Below are 23,599 nucleotides of genomic sequence, written 5' to 3' on the forward strand. Positions count from 1 at the left end.
AACATTGGACATTTCATCCTCCCTGTCCTCATGGTCGCGGTGGACTAGTGTAGCGGCAGAACTGTCAGTTCTACCAGTGAGAGCAGCCTCACCTCCTTCTGCACTGTCTTCGGAAGCTATAGCGTCAAGCTGAGCTTCTTGCCACGCCATGATTCTTTGGATCATTTCCATTTTTGTGCCTTGCGAGGAGACACCTCTTTCAGCAGACATCTTTTTCAATGTTTTGGATTTAGAAGCATTTAAAGTTAACAAGGTACCTGTTTCCATACTGTTTGATAGGACTATGGCCTTTTAAAAGTTATACTATGAAAATTCACTACGTGTCCTGTTAGGAATAACTTGAAATGCCCTCGCTCGTGCGCAACACTGGATACCTTCAGTCGTATCCCACTGCTTTACACCAATTTGTTAAGATGGATTTCTGAACTCTGTCCTGGAGGGGCAGAGGTTCAGAAGGCCAGCCTAGTTTATTGGAACAGGGTAACCTCTGGGCAAGCCAGACCAATCAGGGTAGCAATGGCGGAGGTCAAGACTAGGTCTCAAGAGGGGTGAGGGTGACTGAAAGCCCGCAATGAGCACACAAAGGAAGGACGCTTACAAATTACTCCAGACAGGTGTTATATTAAAAATATAGACACATTTATTACAAGGCCTTTGTAACATCGACCATAGTAAAGAATCACGTTAAAACTCCAATAATCCAACACATCACAAGCAATACAATATATATACAAGACCAAGGGGTCTAAAGAGCTAGAAGCACGAAATATGCAGACCACCTAGATGGGGAGGAAAACGGGCAGTGCAAGAAATCGTTAGACCCAGTTCAACATCAGAGGCCACCTAACTAGAAGGAAGTCCGAGCCCTACGAAGAGTGGATCTTTGTGCTCAAAAGTACCTGCACACGCGGGTGCCAACGGGCAAAGGAGAGTCTTTTCAGGGAGATCAGGCAGTTCAGAGAGGTGAACAAAACGATGAACAGTTCTCCGCTACTGAAGCCCGGCCTCCACTTGTGGGCAGAAGCAGGGCGCGAGTGCGGAAAAGGGTTGCTGTTTACGACAGCGGTGGAGAGCCACAGGCTCCTGCGGGAGAGCGACCGGTTAGGGTATTGACTACTCACCGGTCCCCGATGCAGGCAGACTCAGGCTTCTCCGGTTCCGTTTCGGTACTGGCAGGTTCAGATGCGATCAGCAGGCTGTCTCGACGCCGTGTAGATTCCGCGACAGCAGGAGTCAGGGTCGAGGGTGTCCCAAATGCAGCGAACACGCACAGGTTTGTTACCACAGCAGGGCAACTCGGCAACCGCATGTATTCCGGTCCCAAAGCACACGTCTCACTTCAGACCTGGGAATGCCAAGTGTACGAATCGTGTGAGAGTGCCGAGGACACGGGATTAGCAGTAAGCCAGACGGCGGTGACAGAGCTAGGTTCCTGTGTAGGCTGGTCAGTCCACTGGATGCCCAGGGACGCTTCCAAAGGCTTACGTACAGGATTAGGTGAAGATGCCGAGAATAGTTGTTCCCACTATTCTAAAGGGTCGAAGCACCAGTACAGGCCTTCTCGTTCGATCAGAGGCAGAGAGGTCTCACAGGACGACAGCAGTGCAGGGTGCCAAACCTTCAGCGGGTCACCAGAGATTCCTCGACTCAGCTTCTTAGTTGCAGGATACTTGGCTCCTTATCCTTTGTTCGTGAGAACTCAGGAGATCGACATGGTAGTGGTGTTTCCAGCCACCTCTTATCCAGAGTTCCCTTCACGCCAAAACGGAGAGGACCCAATGGGAGATCTGCTCACAAAACACCATACATGGACCTATCATGGACCACAGTGGTCCCAGGCATTCAAGACACTCTAGACTCTCTGGCACCCAGGATGTGTATTGGGAACAGACATCCCAGCCCACATCCTGGAGGCACACACAAGGCATGCAGGAGCCCGCGAAAGCGTTGTGTTTCGCGGGAAAGTGCATGACCAAATAAGGACTGCCCCGGGTCGGCTCGACCTGGGGGAAGGTGAAGGGGCAAGACGGTCAGCGGACAGGACAAAGAACCTTGTGGCATGGCCATTTTGGAGGCTACGCCACCCATTTGGGCCAAACGCGGGAAGCGCGGTTAACATGGCAAAAAGGGGTTAAAAACACAAAGAAACGATAGCTGCCACCAGTCCCAACCGTGACACACTTGCACATTTCATGATAAGTCCAGCGAGAGTTTCTAGGGCATCGGAATGACTAGAGACCCAAGAGCGCGGTAATGTAAGTTACGGTGCTCTCTTGTTTCATGTTGCTCAAAAGCTGCAACATGAGAAAAGAACTACGGAAAACAACGTTTCCCAGTACTGACTGTTTTAAGGGCATGTCAGTTTCCCCGTAAGAATGGAGCGAAAGCCCAGAGGAGTGCGGCGGAAGGCTGCACTTCTCTGGCAAAGTCTAGATCAGGGTGTAAAACAACAGCAAAAAGTTTGGGTGTTGCCACATGGAAGGAAAATTACCTACAATATGAAATCTTTCCTAACAATGATGATCAGCGAGCAGCACGCGTTTACATGTGCGCAAAGAAATCAAAATGGAGGACCACAAGCATTGCAGCACACTGTGGCCATGCCCCCTCCTCCTCTGATTGGTCGACAGCCAGAGGTCGCAAGAGATTGACAGAGGTCGCTGGCCAATCGCAGCGGTCGCTCTTGCGACCTCTGGCGACCCCTAAATGACATCCCTGCTTCCTCGTGTGTTTTGCCTCACTCAGAGTGTGCATTCGTGCTCTACCTTTTATCCATGTGGGGAAGTGTGATGGATGTCAGGTGTGTGTAATTATCAGCAATTGTCTCACTCTGCCTAACCCTTGTGTTGGGACATGTCAGGTATACAGCTCTGGTGTTAGTCCGTTGTCGCTCACGGTGAACTGTCCGTGAGAAAGTGTTTTCTGTCGGAAAAAGGGGAGGTTGAGTTCCTAGGTCTCCTACCTGTAGTATGGGTGAAAGGTGCTATTGGGAAGGGTATATCGCATCTCACCCTCTGGTTTCCCACTTCCACTCCCGGGGAACCCCTCATCCAGGTGATCCTCCCGCACGAGTCCACCCCCAGGAACTGGATCCAAAAGCGATGGCCATGTCCGGGCCACCTGGATGACAGATCCCTGGGGACTAGCGGGTGAGACACCTTTAGATTTCTCACAGCACCTAGAGATAGCATTGCAGGCTCTTCAGAAGGCCCACCTAACCGAAAAGGCCAGCAAGTGTCAAATTGGTCAGGGCCCAGTGGTATACCTTGGACATGAGGTTGGTGAAGATAGAATTCAGCCTCTTCCCAGTAAGGTACAAGCAGTACAAGACTGGTCTACCTCCACAACCCAAACCCAAGTGAGAGTTTTCCTGGGCCTCATCATAGCTCTCAACCATGTGTCTCGCAAAGACGGGTGAAATCACCCGACTTTGTTTCTGGCGGGTGAGACGCCCATTGGAATGAATGGGCGTGCATGAGGCTTGGCGGGTGAGTCAGCCCTTTGCAAGGCGGGTGACACCCGCCAAAAGCGGGTGAGTTGAGAGCTATGCCTCACTGGGGATTACAGAAACTTCATGGCAGATTATGGAACCATAGTTAACCCCCTGACTGCCCTCACTACTCCAAAGAAACCCAAGAAGATCACATGAACTCAGGAGTGTGAGAAGGCCTTCCAAAGCTTAAAAGACTCCTTTTGCCAGGGCCCTGTTCTCAGGGCCCCTGATTATCAGAAAACCTTTATTGTGCAAACAGATGCCTCTGACGCTGGGATAGGTGCAGTTCTATCACAGCTAGATGAGAAAGGCAGGCAACACCCTATTGCTTTCATCAATCGCCAGCTTAAGGACAGAGCTCAGGTGGTCCACCATGGAAAATGAATGTTTTTCCATAGTGTGAGCACTTTGGAAGCTGAGGCCCTACCTCTATGCGCCCCACTTCACTGTGTAGACTCACCATAGGCCCTTAATATGGCTGATGGACATGAAGGGTGAGCATCCTAAATTGCTCAGGTGGTCCATTAGCCTGCAAGGCTTTGACTTCACAATTGAGCACAGGCCAGGTACTGTGAGGAACCTGAGCGCGTCCTGACATCTAATCCCCTTGGATCCTCTTCTTAGGTGGCCAGGGAAAGGCAATTGCTCTTGGATCCTGACCTTGGGGTTGGAGATGCAAGGGAGGATCACCTGGGTGGGGAGATCTTAGGGAGTGGGGAAAATATGTCTTTGGGTGATACATGGTATCCCCTTTCCCTTGTAAGAATAAACCCTACACTCCTCCTACCTTCATAGGTTATTGCAAGACATTTTCTCTTACTTACACTCAGTCACACCACTCCAGTTCTGGGACAAAAAAAGGCCACTAGAAGTTGTAAACACTAACATTCATTTAAACCACTCTGGTACTGAGACAAGGAAGAGACTTGAAGACTATTGCAAGGGTCAGGCATGTACAGAGAATAGAAGTAGTTGTGGTCAGGCAATTGAAATCCAGGACTTGCACCTACAACCTTTTAACAGGTCACAGGTGCATAAACGGTGGAGTAGCCAGCAACTGGGGAGAAACGGACCTGGGAGAACCCGGCAGGAAAGAACCCAGCAGTAGAGAGTCCCGCAGGAGATGAACTGGCCTGAGAAGGGAGCAATCCTGCTCAGAAGGGAGCTGTCCAGTATGGTCTGGCCTAAAGGACAGGTCGCCTGCTACTGCAGAGGAGAGACCGTGGCACCGGGGCCCGAGCAGGCCATGAGAGGGTCGAAACTGCTGGAGTCTCCTTTGCCTTGTGCCCACAGCCGGAGCTGTGGGGTACGGAAGACTCCTGAGTACTGCAAGCCACCAGTAGCGTCCGCGAGTGAAGAGCGAAGGTATCAGCAATGCGCAGCAAGGTTCCCAGGCTCCCAAGATGTGTACGCGGAGCCAAAGGAGGCTGGAAGAAAGAAGAGAGAGGACGCCCAGAGGAGCGGCCGAGTACCGGTGAGTGAAATAGCTCCTGGGACTACAGCTGAGCATATGGTTATGCTGAATGAACTGAAACATGTAGCAATTCATGGTGAACCCAAAGTGAGGGGTTTTGGATGGCGAGCAGGCTGCAATTTACAATTAAATGAACTTGAATGTGAAGCATGTATCATTGAATACCGAATAAAAGGAAAGGTCTGATGAGCCTACAAGTGAAGTGAAAACAAATGTGAAACATAAGTAATGAACATTTATGAAGTAGACGTTTATGAACCACATGAAAAAGCAAGTGATAAATACTTAAAGGCAAATGATGAATCTTTATGAACACAATGAAAACCAAGTGATGAGCATTTATGAATGCTGTGAAAGCAAAGGGGTGGAGCACCACAGAGTAATTTTGTGGAAGAACACATTGCGGGAAAGCCAAGAGACTGCCATGGAGAACCAAAATTGAATGTAAACCAAAACACAGGTGCAGTAAGAGAGAAAACTGTGTTAGTAAGAAAACCTAAAGCAGACTGAAAGCTAACAGAGTGCCAAGGCTTATAGGTTGCGTGACCTGTAATGGGTGGACCATGTGGTCCAGCAACTGCGCCTAGACCGAGGATACCCTGCTTGGAAAAAGCCAAGGAAAGTAAAGACAAAGGGCCTCATTACGAGTTAGACCGTAATTCTGAGATAAATCTGCCGAAAACAAATTACTGTTACCTCCACTTGGTCAGGTGGAATTTCCGCCTTATTACAAGTGACGGTGGTGGTGTAATTCCCCATTTATTTTGGGTCCATTGGACCCAACTGGCCTTTTTACGGAATTACCATGGCAGAATTACCGCTGCAGTAATTCTGCTAATTATGGCTATTTTTTTGCATTGAGTGGGAAGATTTACCTTCAGGGTTTTACTGGAGGTAAATCCTCCACTCACAGCCAAAACTCATAATTTGGCAAAGTGGTAAAATTGGGTCTAAAGAATCTACAATTGTGAATAGGATTGCTGAAGTGAATGAGAAAGAGAGCAATCGGTATGAACTATTGGAGAGTCTGAAGGATTAGAGAATTGACCTGGAACTGGTTTTGAGAACTAAGAGACTTGAACTGATCATACGTTTACAAGCTGGAAAAGTTATTGTCTAGGGCAAGGAAACGCTGAGACCTTTTTGGAACAAGTGATGAGAAATTATGAATGATGCTGTGAAAGCAAGGTGGTGGAAGAGAGTTAGCACCACAGAGTAAGTTGTGTGGAAGAACACATTGTGGCAAAGCCAAGAGACTGCCAAGGAGAACCAAAAGTGAATGATATGTCATTTATAACGCACCTGTACACAAATGTTTCTAGGCGTGTCAAGATAAGGGAGCGAATCGAGGGAGGGACAAGAGAAACAATCGTAGAAGGCCTAGTGTCATTCAGATTGTGTAAGTGCCACAACGCAAAGTGCAGTGGAAGGGAAAGGGGTAAGTGCTGGAGAGAGGGAAAGGGGAAGTGTAGTCTGGGCAGCATTAAATTGCTCTGCGTAAGTGCAGCCAGGGCTGCGCAGCTATGGGCAAGTGCAAGGAGGCAAGGGACTGTAGAGGTTACAGTTACAGTCCCTAAGTGTATTGTAGCGCTTGGAGGCAGTGCATGGAAGACTAATCATGGAGGAGCCTTGTACCCAGTGAGACTCTGAGGGCAGCCAAGCAACCAGTCGGTGCTGCAGACAGGTGGGTCAGCAGGGGAGGAAGAGAGAGAAAGCAGAGGAGAAAAGGAATGTCTTCAGCTGCTTCCAGAACTTCAGGTCATCTGGCTCAAGTTTGAGAGGGGCAGGGAGGCCATTCCAGAGGAGAGAGATATACCCCCTACTCTGTTCCAGGAGAAGCGTTTGACCCTGAGAGAATTGGAAGTAGCTCAGTGTAGCTCAGTGAAGGGCTCAAGAAGGAGGGTATTTTGGAAGAGAGAGTTGGATGTAGTTCAGGCCCGACCCCAGAAAACCTTGTGGATGATGCCGAGGGTCTTGAACTTGATCCTTGCAGCCACCGAGTGCCAGTGGAGAGATTTCAGGGCTGGAGAGATATGGTCCTTGGGCTTAAGGCCAAGGATAAGTCTCACAGTCCTGTTCTGGATTAGTTGCAGAGGGCGGAGAGTACAGAAAGGCAGATTGAGAAAGATGCTGTTGCAGTAGTCCAACCAGGGCTCTAGAGACAGTGAGATTCTGGGGGAAAGTGAGAAAAGAAAGAATACCTCTAATGAGGTACAGCTTGTAGTGGGTCTTCTTGGCAAGGTCCGTTATGTGCGGAGAGAAGGAGAGGATGGAGTCAAAGATGACACCAAGGTTTTTTGCCTCACAGGAAGGCGAAGGAAGAGGGCCCAAGGAGGTAAGCCAGAGTGAGAGAGGGAAAGTAGGTGCAGGGGTCCCAATGAGAAGGATCTTTGTCTTATTGGCATTAAGGTAGAGGTGATTGGAGGCACATCAATCCTGAATAGCAGATAGACGTCAGGAATGAGCAAGAGGGGAGAAAAAGCTGAGGGGAGCCTGGAAGAGACTTGAGTGTCATGCGCATAACACTGAAAGTTAGAGGAAAAAATAGAGGGCTGGTGGGCCGAGGGGGCCAAATAGAGATTGAAGAGCCAGGGTGAGAGGTTAGAGCCCTGGGGAACTCCACATGTGGAGAGAGAGGTGGTGGAGAGAAAGGATCCGAATTGCATCTGGGATGGTCGGTTCCAGAGATCAACCATTCCAGGGCTGCTCGAGTTGCTTGATCAGGATGGAGTGGTTGACCGTGTCAAAAGCAGAGGAAAGGTCAAGGAGGATGAGGACAGAAGGAAGGCTGGAGTCAAGATTAGGGAACAGATCTTCACAGGTGTCTGGAGAGCAGCGTCCGTGCCCCTGGCTGCTCTGAAGCCAGACTGATGGTCATGGAGACAACCAACAGATTCAGTGTGGAGAGTAAGCTGGGAGATGGCCAGATTTTCCAGGAGTTTGCTCAGGAAAGGAGTGATGGAGATTGGGGGATAGTTTGCCGGATAGATAGGATTGGCAGAAGGCTTTTTCTAGGAGGGGTGCACAAGGGAGTGCTTGAGGAGAGAGGGGAAAAGATCCAGTGGTGAAAGAGTGATTGCAGAAATAAGGCTGGAGCTAGCGCGTCAAAGTGGTCCTTAATGGTTCTGGGGGAGCAGGTGAGCACCTGTTTCGATGACACTTTCATAGATCAGACTTGTCTAGAAACCTCATCAGACAGAAAGAAGGAGGAGAGGGAAAGGTGACCAAAAGGATGCCGTGAGAGGTAAAGGGAGAGGAAGAGGTGAGCAAGGACAGAGTGTCTTGAGTTTTAGTGGTGAAGTGAGAAGCCAGAGATGTGCAAAGACTCTGGGAAGGAACAGGAGAGGTGGAGACTGCAGAAGGATTGTCTAGCTCCTTGCAGATTTTAAAGAGTTTGGCTGTGTTGTTAGAGGCTGCAGAGATGCGGGCTTGGATGTGGAATCTCTTCTTGGACAGGACAGATAGTCTGTATTGCCTTTGGAGCAGGAAGCAGGCACGTTTGTCAGAGGATGCGCCCAAAGCCCTTCACTTCCTCTCAGCCACCATCCACTTGCGTTTCAGGTTGGCGAGGTCAGAGTCATTCCAAGAGTTGCACTTGGTGGTAGGGTTCAGACAGATTCTCACAACAGGGGAATGGATGTCCAGAGTGTTGGAGATAGAAAGATGCAGGTTAGAGAAGGCTGTGTCAGAGTGTGAGTCAGCCGCAGGTGTAGGAGGAGCAGACCAAAACACAAGTGCAGTGAGAGATAAACCTTATTAGCAAGAAAACCTAAAGAATACTGAAAGCTAACAGAGTGCCAAGGGTTATCGCTTGCATGACCTGTAATGGGTGGACCACGTGGTCTGACAACTGCGGCTAGTCCAAGGATACCCTGCTTGGAAAAAGCCAAGGAAAGTAAAGATAAAGAATCTACACTTGTGAATTGGATTACTGAAGTGAAAGAGAGCAATCTGTATGAACTATTGAAGAGCCTGAAGGATTATAAAGTTGACCATAAACTGGTTTTGAGAACTAAGAGACTTGAACTGATTATACGTTTACAAGCTAGAAGAGTTGTTCTCTTTGAGAAGGGAACCCTGAGGCCTTTTTGGAACTGTGTTGTTTTCTCGGGGAAGGGAGCCCTGAGACATTTGTGGAATTGTTTTGAACTTGGCGAAGGGGATCTGGAAAGTAAGCCAAGAGCTGGAAAAAGCTCAGAACTTTATTTGGAACACTATTTCTTTTGTTGCTGACATCCCTACACATTGTTTAGCTTTATTTGTGACGGCAAGTATAGGTTTAGGACACAGACATTTAAATTGAACTTACTGACTCGGACTCTCCTTAGTTTCTTTAGGTTGGGAAATCCCACCTTAGCATAGGGCAAGTTAGGCCTTACACTTCCCTGACATTTAAGTAAATAAAAGTATTTTTTTAGAACATTGAATCTGTTGTCTGTGTCTTGCTTCTTGATGCCTTCACAAATGGTGTCATAAGTGGGATGCGGTTCAACCGATACGAGTTGGGGACCCCTAAAATTTGAGAAATTAAGGGTCAGAGAATCAGACCCATCAGTAGCCACTAAGGGCTCTATTGGGTTTGATATTTGTAGCAGTACGGACAAGATTATTCCCCCAGGTGAAAGAAGACTGATACCCACTGATTTGTTTTCTAATGTCACCCCCTGCTACTTACATTAGACTGGCTCCCGATCAAGGGTAGCATTGAGGTATGAAATTGATGTGCCAGCTGGGGTTATAGATCCAGACTTTAGAGGTGATGTTAAAATCTTGTTACAAAATCATGGGAATGATCCCTTCCAAATCCAGCAAGGGGATACAATGGTTGAAGGGGTTCTTGAGAGTGCAATGTTCCTTATGGTCAAGGAAGAGCCTGGGGAGGAGAGAACAGATTGAGGTATCTGGGGATTTGGAGACGCGGATGAAACACCCAATACCCCTTCTGACCCTGAGTCAAAAAGGTTAGAGAAGAAACCAACATTTTTCTGGACCTACCCTTTGCCCAAGCACGAGGATCATGAGAAAGGGACACCTTTTTTCTTTTTCAAACATGGACTTATGTACAGAGGAGACACCACTTCAGAATGCTTGGTAAAAACACAGTTCGTTGTCCCTAAAAGTCATAAGCATGTTTTCCTAGAGATAGTTCATTCACATCTTACAGGAGGCCATTTAGGACAGACCAAGACTAGGTCCAAATCACTAATGAGTTATACTGGCCCGGAATACATGCAGATATTAAAAACTTCATTCAGGCTTGTGAAATGTGCCAAAAGACTAGCACTCATATACCACCACCGGTTCCCTTAAATCCATTACTAATCATTGAAGTTACATTCTCAAGAATTGGTTTGGACATTGTGGGGCCCCTAGGATCTTCAAAACTGGCAAATAAATACATTTATGTAATTGTGGATTATGCTACATGGTACCCAGAAGCCTTTCCCGTGAGAGCAAATACCATACATCAAATGTTGAAACACCAGCTCCCTTTCTTTTCACAAGTGGGGTTTCCAAAGGAAATATTGACCGACAATGGCTCTACTTTTATGAGCAAACTCATGGAAGAAGTGAAACAACTGTTACATATTACCACATTAAGAACCTCAGTGTATCATTCACAGATAGATGGCCTTGTAGAAAGATTTAATAAGACATTGAAGACCATACTGCGAAAGTTGGTAGAACAGGATGGTAGAAATTAGGATTAGATTATTCTATGGGCTTTCTTTGCAGTTAGACCCCTCAGGCTTCCACAGGAATTTCCCCATTTGAATTACTCTATGGGCGAGAACCCGGGATGTCCTAGACATGTTGAGGGGAAACCTAGTAGGAGAGAGAGATGAAGCCCCAATACCACTCTCCCAAACTGCAACTAGGCTTAAAGAACATATGACGGCTGTTAGATTTTTGGTACAAACCTATATCGCCAAAGCACAAGAACAACATAAAACCTCTTATGCCAAAAATATCTCTTTGAGATCTTTTTACATTAGTTAAAAAGTATCAGTGTTTTTGCCCACTTCTGAGTGCAAACTTATATCTAAGTGGCAAGGACCAAATGAGGTGTTGGAACAAATGACACCATGTAACTATAACATTTCCCAACCTGATTGTCACCTAAAAACACATGTCTACCACATAATTCTTTTTAAAAAGTGGTTTTATACCACCATACTATCTTGCCTGTTACGGAGGATTCTGAAAATAATACTGCCTTAATTTCCCCTGATCTTAGTAAGAAGTAAGAGCAAGATCTGTATGACCTTATAAGACAGTTTATTGACGTGTTTAGAGAAGAGGACAAGAGTAAAGGACATTTATCATCACATCTGCACTCCAGAAGGCAAAGTGGTACAGTTAAAACCTTACTGAATATCGGAGTCCCAAAAAGACACCATCATCCAGGAAATCAAGCAGGTGCTTGAGGCTAACATCATTGAACCGTCTAATAGCACCTGGTCCTCCCCTATCGGTTTAGTGGCAAAACCCAATGGAAGTTGGAGGTTTTGTATTGACTTTAGAAAGGTAAATGCTATCTCTGCCTTTGACACTTACCCATTGCCACATATTGAGGATTTTATTGACCGGCTGGAAAATGCTGTCTACCTCTATATTATAGACCTTACGAAAGACTATTGGCAGGTGCTACTGTATGGGCCGGACAAAGAGAAAATTGTGGAGCTCCCGCAAAATTTCAGAAACTAATGGATAATATTTTACAACCTTACTTGAATATTTGAGGAACATATATAGACGATATTGTGATACACAGCAAAACCTGGGAAGATCATCTGTAGCACCTTTACACAGTCATGAGAGTATTAAGAAAAGTAAGCATAACCGCTAATCCCAGAAAATGTAAACTAGCTCAATCTGCAGGTAAATATTTAGGGTTTTTGTGGGTAATGGTACTGTCCAGCTCCAGCAAGAAAAGGTTAGATTTGTTCTTGATACTACCCCACCAAAAACCAAGAAAGATCTGAGAGCCTTTTTGGGGTTAATCGGCTACTACTGCCGGTACATTCCAACCTTTTCAAGCAAACCCTCACAACTAACTGACACACTGAAAAATGCTGAGCACCAAAAGATCAAATGGGATGAGGAAGATGAGATTTGTTACACCACCTTAAAACAAACCCTGTGCCAGGGCCCCATTTTGAAAGTAGCAGATTTCTCCAAGGAGTTCGTCCTAACAACGGATGCTTCTTTAATGGGACTAGGAGCAGTGTTATCTCAAAATCTTAATGGGTAGAACACCTGATATTGTACATAAGTTGGAAGCTGTTTCCCAGGCGGAAAAGCTACTCAGTTATCGAGCTTGAGGCACTGGCAATTAAGTGGGCCGTACTACATCTCTAATACTACCTCTTGGGTTGTCAATTTTGACTAATCATGGGCCACTCCCCTTTAGTTTAGATTAGTCAGAGAAAAGAATCCAATCATAGAGTTATGCAGTGGTTTCTGGACCTTCGACCCTATTGTGTCACAGTGGAACACCGAATGGGTCGAGAGTAAGGGAACATAGACATTCTCTCCAGATTTCCGTGTGAAACATTCAGTCCCAACCCGCATAAAGGAAGGGTATGTGAGGAACCTTAGGGCATTCTCACATCTACTCCCCTTGGATTCTCTTCTCAGGTGGCCAGGGAACGACCATTGCTCTTCGTTCCCGACCCTGGGGGTGCAGATGCGAGGGAGGATTACCTGGGTGGAGGGACCTTAGGGAGTGGGGAGAGGATGTCTTTGTATCCCTCTTTCCCGTGTAAGAATAAAACCTACCTTTCCCCACCTTCATAAGTTATTGCCGGCCATTTCCTCTTACTTCCACTCAGTCACACCACTCTAGTACTGGGGCGAGGAAGAGGCGACTAAGAGTTGTGCACACTAACATTCATTTACACTATTCTGGTACTGAGACGAGGAAGAGACTTGAAGACTATTGCGAGGGTCAGGCATGCTCACAGAATAGAAGTAATTGTGGCAGGCAACTGAAATTAAGGACTTGCACTTGTAACCTGTTAACAAGTGCATAAAAGGTGGAGCCGCCAGCAAGCAGGGAGAAACCGACCTGGGAGAACCTGGCAGGCAAGAACTGGCAGGAGAGGATCCGTCTTGAGTGGTGAAGAATCCTGCCCAGGAGGGAGCTGCTGTCATGCATCCTTCATCCCAGCCCTCTCAAGTGCACCCCATGCCCACTGTGCCCCAGGCTTTGCCCCACACAAAACACCAGACAGCACGCTCTTGTGGCCGTCACGTTACCCACCTGCAGCATCAGGGGCTCAGAGGCGCGCTGCCAAGTTCCCGCTCACCATTTCTCCGTGCTTGGCGGCTTCCGTAGCGGCTCTGTGCGAAGCGGAAATCTGCCATCACAACATACAGAAAGAACATCTGGCCCGGGAATCGATCACGTGACGTGGTTCCTCGGACTACTCCTGGTTATGCCTTCCCGTCACGTGATGCACGCATTGGAACAAGTGATCTTCCAACCAGGAAATAAAACAGCTGCTCTCCCGGCGAGCGTTGCTTCTCAGGTGTTTTACTCTGCGTTTGGCATTCTTGGATTTTGGATTGTGTTTTCTGGTTTTCTACGACTACGGACTGTCTATTCTGGACTTCTTTGTCTGTCCTTCTGCAACCTCGTACCCAGTGATTTCACGGCTAGACCACGGATTGTTTTCACGGACTGTGTTTGGTCTTCCCCTTGGGAACCTTGAATACCTTCAGATTTGGAACTCTGACTTCCAGAGCTACGTGCTGCAAGTAGCTCTGGTTCATTGACTCTGCCTTTCTGCATTCAGGTGCTGCTGGTGGGCTAACTGGTTTCTCTCCTCCAACTTGTGGCCCTTCCCATTCTCCAGTATTATTAGAACAGGACTACACACTGATACCCGACCCTGCATCAGATCCTCCCTCTGCTACATCATCTGGTAAGTGCTTGTTTATTCCATTTCACTGGTACTGCAGGACATATCTATTAGTCCTATTTACTTAACCTGCCCATTTTCTTACAGCAGCCACTCAGAGGACTCGGTGTTCCCGTTCTTTCACCACCTGTGGCTCTAATCCTCAAACAGCGAGTAGATTCTATTTCGCTGTGTGTTGCTTAGGGACGGAGGTCCATTACTCCACGCTACAATCAAGTCTTGACAGACTGAGAAGCCGTTGCCTGGAGTATGGATCCTTCCGCAGGGGACCCGGTGGCTGCTTTGGTCCAAGCCATCGCGGTGCTTCGCTCCGATATGGTAGCCGCCACGGCGGCTATCCACCAATGCCTGGACACCATTCAGAGTGAGCGTCACGCTTTACCTGAAGACCTGGAATTCGGTGATCCAGCATCCCAACCTAGTGCCTCTCAAGCCAGCCCTGCAGTTGCCACACAGGTGATTGTCCCGACACCATTCCCTTTAGCTGCCCCCGAAATGTTTCAGGGAGACCCCTGTAAATTCCAGACATTCCTAAATCAATGCAAGTTGCACTTCCTATGTGGACCACAAGCATTTCCGGAAGCTACCACCAAGGCCACCTTCGCTTTATCACATTTGGGTGGTATTGCCGCCACTTGGGCCAATCCACTGCTTGAAAACGACAGTCATGTACTCTACGATTTCGACCTTTTGGTGGCTGAAATGACCAAGGTTTTCCACATTCGACATAAGGCACAATCATGAGACCTTGAGCTCCTAAACCTATCACAGGGCAAGTCATCCCCTATTGAATACACCACCAGATCTAACCAGTTGGCTATAGAGACAGCATGGCCCGAAGACAAAAAGGCAGTGGTTTTCTACAAAGGGTTAAGAGGTTATGAAAGATGCCTTAGCTGTGGTTCCTTCTTTACTCGTCCAATACCACAAGCTTGTGGACTTGGCATTGGATGCTCGACGTTCTGAACGTAAAGCAGAAGCCAGTTTTGGTCCCACCAAGTCCTTTACGGTCACTGAATCACCAGGAGAACCAATGCAAATTGGAGGGGCTCGTAGTCCGATTACGGCCATTGAGAGAGAACGAAGGAGATCAGCCAATGCTTGCTTCTATTGTGGCCTTAATGGGCACTATGTTAAGGAATTACCCCGTCGGCCTAAACTTAAAACACAGCGTTTTCCGAAGGCCCGTCGCTAGATTCGGGGGCACGGACGGGCCAGGACTCAACCCTCATGCACTCCACAACATACTCTTGCTCCATGACACCTATCTCAGTACGGGCAATCTTGTTGTCTACAGCCGACATAAAACATGATGTTCACCTAGTCATCGATTCCAGAGCAGTAACTACATAGACATTTCCTTGGCAGCCACACTCAATTTACTGTTGCAAAACAAAAGCCACCCGGAGCCGGTGCTAGCGGTGGATGGGACATCTCTCATCTTAGGTCCCATAAGACAACAAACAGCTCTCATGACCTTAGTGATTCAGGACACCCATCAGGAATCTATCTCTTTTGACTTGATAACCACACCACAGTATGGGTTAATCCTTGGAATCCCTTGGCTACGGGTCCATAACCCTGTTGTAGACTGGACCTTGGGTCGTTTGTATTTTGAGTCTGCTCATTGCCAATCTGTCTGCCTTACGCATCCAGTCAATGCAGACTCCCCTTCCCAAATGCTAGGTGCCATCGCTCAGCTCACCCTGGATGAACCTTGCTCCATGGATCTCGATCCACCTCAACACATAGTGGGAGCCACTGCGATAGGGATTCCTTCAGAATACCATGACTTCCAGGAGGTTTTCGATAAAGGCTGTGCAGAAACCCTTCCACCCCACAGACCCTACGATTGTCCCATAGAACTCCTGCCTGCTACCACAATACCCTTAGGCAGGATTTACTTCCTTACCCCTACAGAGAATCTGGCCCTTAAAGAATACATACGGAATGCCCTACATTTGGGTCACATTCGACCTTCTGTTTCACCTGCAGCCAGTCCCATTTTTTTTGTCCCAAAACGAGAAGCGGATATACGCCCCTGTGTTGATTACAGGAAATTAAACGCCATTACCATCAAAGACCGGTATCCCATTCCCCTCATTGGGCCTCTGCTAGACCGATTAACACATGCTTCTGTGTATACTAAGTTGGATCTGAGAGGTGCATATAATTTGGTCCGAGTACGTAAGGGCAATGAGTGGAAAACAGCCTTCTGTACTAGGTACGGGTTGTATGAATACAGGGTCATGCCATTCGGCTTGTGCAACGCATCGCAACGTTCCAACGATTTATGAATGACATCTTTAGTGACATCCTGGATTCTTTCATTGTCGTCAATCTGGACGATATCTTGATATTCTCCCCGTCCATGCAGGTACACATGGCCCATGTACGTGTGGTATTGTCCCGCCTTCGTACGCATGCCCCATTTGCAAAACCCAAAAAATGTCTATTCCATGTGGACCAAGTGGATTTCCTAGGCTTTCATATCACACCTCAAGGGTTGGCCATGAAGACCGTCAAAATATGCGCAGTTTTAGATTGGCCTGTTCTGACCTCTGTGAAGTCCTTACAGTTATTTCTTGGTTTTGCCAATTTCAATAGACGTTTCATCTCAGGATTCTCTTCAATTACAGCCCCGCTCACTGCACTCACTAGCCCTCAGGTCCCGTATGTTTGGAATCCTGTACATCAACTGGCCTTCAATACCCTCAAATCTGCTTTCACATCAGCACCCGTTCTACAACATCCAAACCCAGAAGTGCCATTTATTGTGGAAGCAGATGCTTCCTCGTTTGCCATGGGTGCAGTTCTTTCACAAGCCTGCCCAGACACTGGCCAACTACACCCAGTAGCCTTCCACTCTCGAAAGTTCACTCCTGCTGAAACACACTATACCATCACTGAAAAAGAATTATTAGCAATACAGGAGGCTTTCCAGGTATGGAGGCATCACCTGCTTGGCGCTACTCGTCAGACCACGGTCTACACAGACCATCGAAACCTACAAGACCTGGCATCAATGAAGTGCTCTAATAGCAGACAAGTGCGCTGGCACCTGTTTTTTTTCCGTTTACGATTTTGTTGATAGGCATAGGTCCGGCAGGTCTCACGGGAAAGCAGACGCCCTGTCCCGATCGCCGGGGGTGTTTCTCTTCCTGTCTACCCTGACACACTACTAGACAAAAAACACTTCATTTGCCTATGTACACCCCCGTCTGACCTCCTCTCTTTCGTTCGAAGTTGGGTCAACACCCATCCAGAACAACTAATCAAATGGGACTTTGTGCTCCATGATGGACTACCCTTTTTTAGGAGAAATTGTTCCTCCCCACTCCAGACACACGTACCCAGGCCTTAGAGTGGTCCCATGACGCCCCTATCAATGCACATCCTGGTCAGAATCGCACCCTGGCGCTACTACAACGTTGGTGTTGGTGGCCGTTATTGCACAGGGACGTTAAATCCTATGTCAATACCTGTTCAGTTTGTGCTCAATGCAAAAGTCAAAAGGGACGTCCTCTGGGCTTACTTCAACCTTTGCCCATGCTACCTAGACCATGGCATACAGTCTCTATGGACTTTGTTACAGATCTCCCTGGGACCAATGATTAAGACACAGTGTGGGTGGCAGTGGACTCCTTTACAAAGTTGGCCAGATTTGTTCCCTGTGCAGGCATCCCCACTGCCCCTAAACTAGCGGGTATGTTCTTTAAGGAGGTGTTTTTTTTTTTGGGTTACCATCAATTCTCATTTCTGATCTGGGTTCACAGTTCACGTCCAAGTTTTGGCGTTCCCTGACCAAGTTGCTCAGAATCGACGCTCGATTCTCGTCCTCATATCATCCAGAAACAGATGGACAAACCGAAAGAGTAAACCAGGCTATGGAACAATACCTGCTTATAACAACGCCCCTCATTCCTCCACTGGTTTCTCGCCCTTCTATTCCTTGTATGGCCAACATCCACGCACCCATCCCTTCCCGATTCTACCTGTTTCCCAGACTCCTGCTGCTTCAGCTTGCATTAGGGATTTGTCTCTGGTACATTCGCAGACACTCACTCACCTACACGAAGCCCAGTAGGTGATGAGGGTCGCTGCTAACAATAGATGCTCCCCGGCTCCCAATTATGTGGTTGGGGATAGAGTTTGGTTGTCTACCCGGCATCTCCACTTACCCGGTTGTAGGAAACTGTTAGGGTTGGCTCTTATAGTTGCTTGTGTGGTGAGCCAGGATTGATGTCACCATCAGAATGTAGGCTGTGAGTCTGGAGTGTGAGACTAGAAAGTTTAGAGTTGAATGGGTTCTACCCTGGCAGTTAGATGATGTGAGCCTGGGTGGTGTGAGCCAGTGGGCTCCTGTCCCTGTTCCTGTTCCTGTCCCTTTCCTCTTTATCTCCCAATAACTATGATGAAATCTGATCCTTGTAACAGAAGAACCCTAATAAAGTAACCACTATGCGTACCTGGCCTGTGTATCCTCAGTGTCCCTTGGAGTGAACCCTATGACCAAGAGCCGGTCATAACAGAAACTGCTTCCCAAGTTCGTTGTCCCCTACAAGGTGGTAAATCCAGTGGCATTCCGCTTATCCTTTCCCGTTTCTTGGCGGGTTCACCCGTGTTCCATGCTTCTCTCCTCAAACCCTTTGTCAAGGTCAAAAGAGTATCCTGCCTCCCGTCCCTGTGGTTCAGTATGGTTCCGAGAAGTATGAGGCGGCTCTATCCTTGGGTCCCATATCTCCAACGTATCTCCAACGGGAAGCGGGACCCCAGGATAGAGCTCGCCTGTTCTACCTCGTTGATTGGTTGGGATATGGCCCTGAGGAAAGATCCTGGGAACTCGCTTCTGATGTCCATGCCTCACTCCTGGTTTCCTGCTTCCATCGGGAGAATGCATCCAGCCCACGGGGTCGTGGGCCCTTGGGGGGAGGTTCTGTCATGCATCCTTCATCCCAGTCCTCTCAAGTGAACCCCATGCCCACTGTGCTCCACACTTTGCCCCACACAAAACACTCTTGTGGCCGTCATGTTTTTTTTTTTTTTTTAAATTTCTTTATTATTTTTATAACAATAAGAACATACAAACATAGTGTCCTCCGAGCCATTGAAGGATTAGTGTCAACTTCTTTTCCCCTCCCTCCTCCCCCCAAGACCGAGTACACAACCACGCGCTGCAGTCTTGCGCCTCTAGGTTAGTTTGTGCTATCTATGTCTCCATCGGTGGAGCTACTTTCCGTAGGGTGGAACAAGGATACCGTAAGTGCTACCCACTGTAGTAGGTCGTCTGAGGTGTCAATTTTCTGGTGTCTTTGTGCCAGTTCCCATGCTCCCGTCTCGGCTGTGGTCCATCTGCGTAAATCCTCCCACCACGTTGTCGCGTCGGGTGCTTTGGGGCTTTTCCAGGCCATGGCAATTCTTCTTTTTGCTAAGATGTACATGAGGTCTTTGAGTTTGTTCAGTGACCTGTTCTTTTTGTTCCTGGGGTATCGACCCAAGATGCAGGCTTTGGGGGATTGTACGTCTAGCGTAATGTCCGCATTGGCTGCTTTGGTTTGGATCTGTGACCAGAAGGTTTGGACTGCCGGGCATCCCCAGAACATGTGGGTCATTCCCGCAGAGGTATCCAGGCATTTGGGACATGACGCAGCGCTCGTGTTGCTGAATCTGGAGATGACGCGCGGGGTGAGGTAAGCCCTATGTATAATGTAAAATTGTATGAGCTGGAACCGTGAGTTCCGGGATACTTTCTTGTGGTAGCGCATCACTGCATCCCACTCTTTGTCTTCGAGCCTCTCGCCAAGTTCAAGTTCCCACTTATCCCTACTCTTGAGGCTTTGTTGCGTGGCACAGTTTAGTAGGGTTTCGTAGAGCCTCGAGGTTTCGTGGCCTCCCTCCGCCGTGCATAGTAGGTTCTCGATGGCTTCGTGGCCGGTGTTAAAGGTCTCTATCTCTGGCCATCGTTTTGTGAGTTTATTCGCTACTGCCCCGTGTAGGAGGAATTGACCGGGCGGTATTCCCGTAGTTTCTTGCAGTTCGGTGAAACTGAGGATGCCTTGGTCGTCCACCAGGTCTCCCAGGGTGGCTATGCCCAGGGGTTCCCATACATTTCTAATCACTTTCAGGTCTTCTGGTCTGTGTGACATCATTGCAGCTATTGGTATTTGTGGGGAGTAGGGGTCCACCAGGTTGGCGATTCTGCAGGCCCTCTTCCAGGTACGGATGCCCAGGTGAATTAGGTATGAGTCTCGGTGATTCCTCTCCGACTCAGTCCAGAGTAAGTCTCTAAGCAGCCATGGGGAGTTCCTGGGCTGTAGTAGGTGAGTATCTGTGGTGGCGTCGTCCGCCATCCACTGTATCACATGTTTCAGTTGGCCCGCCAGATAATAGAGTTCGAAGTTGGGGATTTTGAGGCCCCCTTTGTCGTATGGTCTTTGTGTGGTTTCTAGGGCTACTCTGCATCGTCCCCCGTGCCATAGGAATTTTCGGCAGAGTTTGTTAAGTTCTTTGAAGAATTGTGGCGGGATGTAGAACGGGACATTGGTGAAGTAGTACAGCAGTCGCGGTAGTGCTACCATTTTGAGCAGCCCCGCTCTGCCGGCCACCGAAAGGGGTAGTTTGCTCCAGAAGTCGATTGATTTGGCTAGGCCCTCCTTAGCTCGTACTGTGTTTATTATATGCTCTGTTTTGGGGTCGCGGTGGATATTGATGCCCAGGTATTTGAATGTGGTGGGTTCCCACCGGAGTGCTAATGGGGGGAGATTTTCTTTCCTGGTGTTGCTTAGGGCTGCTAAGGGGTATAGGCAGGATTTATCGTGGTTAATTAGGATCCCCGTGCATCTGGAAAATCCTTCTAGGGTTTCAAGTATGTATGGTAGTATGTGCTCAGGGTCTTTCAGGTAGAGGAGCATATCGTCCGCGTACATGGATACCAAGTGGGACACTCCATTTATTGTTATGCCCCCATCGCCATATTCGAGCCTAAGGTATGCTGCCACTGGTTCGATGGCCAGGATGTAGAGTAAGGGGGATAGGGGGCACCCCTGCCGGGTTCCTCTGGAGAGGCACCATTTATCTGAGTAGGTGTTGTTGGTTCGGACTCTGGCAGTGGGATGTGCGTAGGTGAGCTTGACCCAGTTTAGGAAGGTGGGCCCGATTCCCATCTTGGTCATGGTGGCATAGAGCCATTCCCACCTGACCGAGTCGAACGCTTTAGAGGCATCGAGGGACACCACCGCACTTCTATCGGGTTTGCTGTCTGTGCTGTGTATGACGTGGTGTAGTTTCCGCAGGTTTTCAGTGATGGAACGTCCATGCACATACCCGGTTTGGTCTTTGTGTATCAGATGTGGGATGGCCGCCTGTAGTCTCCTAGCTAGCAATGCTGTTAGTATCTTATAGTCCACATTGAGCATGGACAAGGGCCTGTATGCACCGCAGTCCCGGCTATCTTTGTTGGGCTTCAGCAGGGGGATGATGACCGCTTCGTTCATGGTGTCGGGGAGGTGGCCCACTTCATATGCCTCGTTGTATACCTGGGATAGCAAGGGGGCCAGTATATCTTCGTAGTTCTTATAAAACTCCCCCGGGAGCCCGTCGGGTCCTGGTGTTTTCCCCGAGGGTATTGATCTAATGGTGGCCGTGACCTCTTCAGGCGTGATGGGGTTATCTAGGGCCTCGGTTACGTGTTTGTCCAGGTGTGGTAGCCTGATACTGTCGAGGGCATCTTCTATGTCCGTATTCCTAGGGGGGTGGGGTCGGAATATAGGGCCTGATAGTACTTTTTGAACGCTAGGTTAATCTCGGCTTGCGTGTGAATATTCTGGCCTTCCTCGCCCCCAAGTATGCAGATGGGCGTTTTAGGGATCTCACGTTTGTATAGCCACGCTAGTAGTTTGCCGGGCTTGTCACCTAGAGCGTGGTTTCTTTCGGTGTATTTTGCGTGGCTTAGCTTTCCTAGTGTCTCCCAGTGTCTTAGACACGCCTGTTTGAGTTCGATCATATTCTGTAAGTGGGAGGGGTCAGGGGATGGTGCAGATTCCAGGTCCCTCATCTCTGTTTCAGTGCGCTCGAGTAGGGCTGTAATGTGCTTTTGGGCCCCTCCTGTGGCGGCTATCATTTCACCCCTTATTACCACTTTGTATGCCTCCCATGCTGTGCTTATATGTTGGACACTGTCAATGTTTGTTTGCCAGTAGTCTGTTGTGCCTTGTCGTATTTGTTCGTTAAAGGATTTGTCGAGGAGCGCCTCGCTTCTGAGCCTCCATGTCGGGACGGGGGGTCTGGGGGTTGTCAGGGACCATGTGGTGATCAGCGGTGAGTGATCTGAAAGCACCCTAGCCAAATATTGTGTGTGTTCAAAGTGGGGCAGGTGTTCCTCGCTGACAAAGAGGGTGTCGATTCTAGTGTGCACGTTGTGCGGTGGGGAGTAAAAGGAGTAGGCTCTGGCGTCAGGGTGTTGTGTTCTCCACAGGTCTTTCAGGGCGAGTTGCTGTGTTAGAGTATTGAGTACTTTGGCTGGGGGGGAGGGGTGGGAGTGTTTGCTATCTGCTCTATCTATGCGCGGGTCTAGGGTGCAATTGTGGTCACCTCCCCATAGTGTTAGGCCTTCCTTATGAGGGCTCAGGCGAGCGTATAGAGAGTGAAAGAAGACGGTGGCGTTGTGGTTGGGGGCGTAAGTGCAGATTAGGCACAGGTCTTTTCCTTCTATGGTGCCTTGTATCAGGGCCATTCTGCCTTCGTTGTCTGTTTTGGTGTGTGATAGGGTGATGGGGACAGATGGTGCAATCCAAATCAAAACTCCTCTTGCATATGTGGAGAACGTGGTGCCAACACAGGTTCCTCTCCAGGCTTTGGCCAGTGCGGCGAGTTTGGGTGCGTTAAGGTGTGTCTCTTGTAGGAGGGCGATACCAATTTTGTGGCGCTTCATGAAGGAAAGGATGCGGTGCTGCTTGACATAACTATTTAGACCCCTGACATTCCAGGACATTATTCTAATTTTGTCAGCCATGGTCTATGCATTGTTGTGGGCTTGTGGGTGGTTTTTGGGTGGGATTGTGAGTGGCTTCGGCTAACCTCGAGGTGTTCCTGCAGTGGATGGGCTCGGTCTGTAACCCATGTAACCTTAACTGGGTACCTCTTCTGGGATACCCTTCCCAGTAAACAATAACTACCAACTTCCTTCTAGACCGGACTCCGGTTTGGTTGTTCGTTAAATTCCAACTGGGTCCCCTAACCTGGGTTTCCCTTCCCAACAAACTTGAACTTCCCTTTAACTTAACACGTCTAGCGAGGTTTCCCTCGTTCTGACTTTCCCGTTTCCGCGCCATTGACCAAGGTCTTCAGGCGCCCTACGGGTGGGTTTAATGCACCCAAAATACTAGGGGTCTTTCAGCAGGAACTCTCCGGTTGTTTCCTTGTGGGGAGTTAGGAATCTCATGCCGCTCCTATGGGTATCGATGTTGCTGCGGTGCGGTGTGTCTTGATTCTCATGTCAGTCTAGCCTCAGGGTTGGGCGGCCTGTGTCACCTGGGGCGTTGCTTCCGCGGCTTGTGCTCTTTAGGTTCGATGTCTGGGATCTGCTCCCTATCCATCCATTCGCTGGCTTCCATTGTTGTATCGAACAGTAGCGCTTTGCCGTTGTGTAGTACCTTCAACCTGGCCGGGTAGAGTAGCATATAGCGTAGGCCTGCGTTTTTCAGTCGT

This window comes from Ambystoma mexicanum, chromosome 14, assembly GCF_040938575.1.
Source record: "Ambystoma mexicanum isolate Mex_15411 chromosome 14, UKY_AmexF1_1, whole genome shotgun sequence".
NCBI classification, from domain to species: Eukaryota; Metazoa; Chordata; class Amphibia; order Caudata; family Ambystomatidae; genus Ambystoma; species Ambystoma mexicanum.